Here is a 4,705-nt window from a genome sequence, read left to right as displayed (position 1 = left end):
TTTTTAAGTCCTTTGGGTATAAGCTGAGGAGCGTGATAGCTGGGTCAAATGGTAGTGACATTCCAAGTTTTCCAATGAATCTCCATACGGCTTTACAGGTTGGCTGCACCATTTTTCAATATTACAGCACTCAATGTACCTAATGTGCAGCCATAGATCAGTTAGCTACTATTTTTACATTTACAGTTTTGTCACTATTAATCAGAAAAGATGAGTTCGGTTGTCTTCTACCATATAATCAATGGGTTTGCATATTGGTTTACAGTTTCCAAGGGTAGAATGGCAGGGGTGCTGGGAGATTGGCTGAGATGTTTATGAGGAAGGATGTTAGAACATAGAGGTATTAGATTATATGACTAGTGAAAGGGTAATTGTAAGAAGTTGGCTAGAGAGAGGCAACCCCATGCAAGACTCCCTGTTACCTTGGCAACAGGATAACTGTTAGCATCACCTAGTACAGATACCTCTGGTACAGCCAGTCCCACAGGGCCCTTGGTGACGTCTTACCAGGTCCTTATTGTTGTCTCTTGATAGAAGTGGTGATATCTCAGTTTCAAGGTGGCAGCAATCTCAAGCCTATATGTACCCTGATGTTGCACTGTGGAGTCATGCTTTGGTGAATAAGGAACCCCAGCATGGGGCACCTCTCCCCGGGTTGCTGGGGCAGTGCAGTGGGGTGGGCCTCTCCCCGGGCCTAATTTATGTTTTTATATAGCTATGATTTATTAGAATTATATTTTGTCAGAGATGACTCCTTGTAATCTTTCTTTCTTTCTTTCTTTCTCTCTCTTTTGGAGATAAACACACCAATACAATACAAAGACAAGACATTTTGACTTGAAATATTTAATGTAGCAACTAAATTAAATGCTTGAGCTCCAAATACATTTTTGCTTTTAAGAAATATTAAGTCAGGCATGGTAGTGCTAATCGGTAATCAATCACAGCTACTCAGGAAACTGAGTCAGGAGAATTGCAGGTTCAGGGCCAGCTTGGGCAACTTAGCAAGACCCTGTCTCAAAATGTTTTAAAAAAAATCTAAATGGCTGAGATCGTGGCTCAATTGTAGAGCACTTACCTAGCAGTGTGAACCCCTGGGTTCAATCCCTAGTACTGGAAAACAGAAAGAAGAAAGAAAAGAAGGGAGGAGAGGGAAAGAAGGAGAGGACCAAAGAGGACAGGAAGGAAAGAGAAGGATAGGATAAGATAGGATTAAAACATTGCCAGCCTTGCTTCTCAGAATAAATTCTAACATGCCATCTTTATGGAACTCTAAAACTCTGAGATCTAACAGAGTCTCAGAAATTATTATGAAGAACAGACTTGTGATATAAAACAACATAGTTTCCTCCATTTCTGTGACAGAAGTGCATTCATTGTAAAGTTTCTTTTGATAATGAAGAAATTGTAAGTAATGTCCACTCTGAAAAGGGAACTTTATTTTATATAGATAAAAAAACTTTATAGAGACAAATCAATTCACAAATTCCAGGCTGCAAGCCTTTCTTTATATTTCCAAACTGAGTTTAATTTCTGTTTTGAGCTACATTCTATCAGGAAGCACAAATTAAATCTGACAGTTTCAGTCCCTCCCTTGACCCAAGGCACAGCCTACATTTTTGTGAAGGTGGCATCTACGTTTATGGAATACCAAGGCACTAGGGAGAGGGACATCTTGACCTCAACAAGACTGCCAAGATGTCTTCATCTTCATACCCCTCTAATCTCCCAGTGAAGATCTTTGCAAAAGACTGTTGCGTCTCCTTTGTTAACACACAGGCCTTTTAAACTTGGAACTGCATTGCTGTGACATGGAGAGCTCTGAGGCTGTTTCAAGTCCACTTTTCTAGGCACAGACCCAGACATGTCAACTCAAAGTTTTTGAGTCATTCTGAATCTGCAAGAAACAAGGCAATGGTTTCCCATGTTCTCACATACCCGAAATCACAATGGGATTCTTAACCAGCCTCCTCTAGGATTTGATGAGGCTAATATGAAGACTAAGAAGAATACAAACAAACCAGCAAATGTAAGATAAAACAACTCAAACTCATATAACTATACCTCACCTAAGACAAATCAAGCCTCAATAATAAATAGGTGCAGAGTAAACCAATTAATATGAAAGTAAAATTATATATATATAATAAAATAATTATATAATTATATATATACATATATAATTATATAATTATTCTCTCTCTCTCTCTCTCTCTCTCTCTCTCTCTCTCTCTCTCTCTCTCCCCCCCCCCAGGGTCTCCTTCCCTTCCCTCCATCCATAGATATGAACCATTTACCATTGCTCATCATCCACTGAGAGCTAAACACATTACATGTTTTATTGCATTCAAAAATGTCAATAATTACAAGATTGGTGCTACCATTCCCATTTTACAGATGAAGAAACTGTGGCATATGTTTTGTTTGTGGGAAGTCAACTTGCATTTGTGAAATTTTAAAATCGTACAAGAGTCTTGACACCCGCTCCCAACCCATATTTAGTCTCCTAAAATGACAGGAAAACTTCACCAATCACAGGTTTAATGGAGTTAATAAGTTCACCCCTCCAGTTCCGCTTTGCAGCAACCAATATGCTTTTGAAATACCAGTCAGACCCAGCAACAGCCAACAGTAAATTCCCACCCTCCAGAGTTAAAAAGTTGAGGTTCTCTGCACATTGGGTTGCAGTGACATTTGTCCAGAGTTGGTACCTTCCAGAGCTGGGAGCTTTATATGTACCAGTGGAAAAACCTATTTTGTCCTCAAGGGGTAGAAAGAAAACTATTTCTCAAAATCTGAGCTGGCTGTGAAGGTCTTTCTTTCTGTCCTGTCTTTTTGGGGTTTCCTCCCCACCCCACCCCTCTTTCTTTTTATAAGAACAAATCAGCAAAATAAAATTTCAGTTTATTGTTGGACAACTTTGTTTCCCACATACATCAAAGAGGCCAAAAATAAAATAAAATGAAACAAAAAGCAACTCCATAAACAACAACAACAAAAAGAAACCTTTTACCTTTTCAATGATCTCATACAAACCAACTAGTTACAGTGCAGCTAAAGTGCATAAACAAAAAAAAATTCCTGGAATGCTTGCAGTAAGATTACTTTCTTTGTTATTGTTGTTTTTGCTTTTTGTTACAAGGGTTCTCTCTCTCTCTCTCTCTCTCTCTCTCTCTCTCTCTCTCTCTCTCTCTCTCGATTTTAATGAACATGGTCATGTCACAACTAAAAACAGAAGTAGGACAGAATATTCTGAAGGCTGGTTTGGTCATCTGACATCATTAAAACTGGCTGATCCCTCACAATATGTACAAAAATATAAAATGTAAATAAAAATATGAAGATTTCCTTTTTTAAAGTACTTTTGAAAAAAAAAGCAGGGCCTTGGAAGTCTTAGTTTTTTTTTTTCCTCCCCTGTTGCAAATTCACACTGTGGTTTTGGTTGGGTAGTAGAGAGCACGTGTTTTCTGTGGGTAGCACTACCCCCAGGGGACAGGTGGGCCTCTGTACTCCAACATGAGTACATTTCATTCTGAGACCCAAAGTGGAGGGTGAAGAGGCATGGTGGTCTTTTTTTTTTTTTTCTGTTTTAGCACAGAGCATGGATGGGTGGGTTCTTTGTCTCAGGAATTCAAAGAATGAAATCCTTGGACACAAGAGTGAAAGCAAAGTAACATGATTTATTAGAGGAATAGAAAGAATGCAGAGATCCTGAAGAGGGATGGGTCCCGAGAGGGATACCAACAGGTGCCCGTTGTCTAGGGGTTTTTAAAGGCATATCTGATGGCCCAGCACAGGTGATTGGCGGGGTGAGGAATGCTACCAAGGACCAACAAAACTCTTCAAGCTCCCACCTTAATAAGCCAATCAGAAGTGCATATTTACGAGGATGGTCCAAACTGGGAGAAGGAGTGATTCAGGCGAGGGTAGATTGGTGGTCTGTTGCTAGGCGTAGGGGTAGGGTTAGCAAAGGAAGAGCCTTAGTTGACAATTAGTCAGCAGCAGTGACAGCTTGTTCTCCAGGCCTGATGTCTCCTTTCAGGATGGCATGGTCTCATTCCCTCTTTCCCTTCTTTGAGGCCATTATCCTTTCTGCTTGTGGGAGATCTGCCTTCCTGCTTCATTCCCCCACTATCTAGCCATCCTCATGGTCTTCTGCTTCTTGGTATCAACATCATCATCTTCAGCTGCCCATTTGCCTGTAGCAGCCTCGGCCTCCTCATCTTTATCACCCTCCTCCTCCTCCTCTTCTTCCACCTCACTGTCTGCCTTCTGCTCTCCATTTTCCTCATTAACATTTCCATTGGGGCGGGGACATCTCTTCCATTCTCTGCTTCCTCCACAACTTCCTTCTCCTTTAAGTCCTTGATGGTGATCTTGGAGCTGGTATCCACCACATCTGACATAGTGGGACACATTGGTGATCCCATGCAACGTATTAAAAAGAAAACTAGAGTTCAGAGACTCTGCCCATAAAGCTACCAGAGTCTGTGGTGGTAGAGGAGGTTGCAGCAATGGGGAAGCTGGACAATGCAAAAATGGCTTTGCAGAGTAGCCACTATCTATCTACCTATCTTCCTTCCTTCCTTCCTTTCTTCCTTCCTACCTTTTCCTCTCTTTGCAGAAGAGCCATTGAGACCAAAATCTAACCAGAGTTACAAGAAACAAGACATGACCATAAATGGTGTGTGACTAGGAGCACCTG

The 4,705-nt window shown here is 40.8% G+C and overlaps 1 pseudogene across 1 annotated transcript; it reads right to left on the bottom strand.

Moving 5' to 3' along the window:
• Positions 1–4,131: 4,131 nt before the first annotated feature.
• On the bottom strand, positions 4,132–4,406 carry LOC308649421 (prothymosin alpha-like; annotated as a pseudogene). The gene has a single exon. The product of its transcript is annotated as a prothymosin alpha-like (transcript).
• Between the last annotated feature and the right edge of the window lie 299 nt (positions 4,407–4,705).

This window comes from Spermophilus citellus (assembly GCF_964194105.1).
Source record: "Spermophilus citellus genome assembly, chromosome: 5".
In the NCBI taxonomy this organism is placed as follows: Eukaryota; Metazoa; Chordata; class Mammalia; order Rodentia; family Sciuridae; genus Spermophilus; species Spermophilus citellus.
This window is presented reverse-complemented; position numbering and strand designations above follow the sequence as displayed.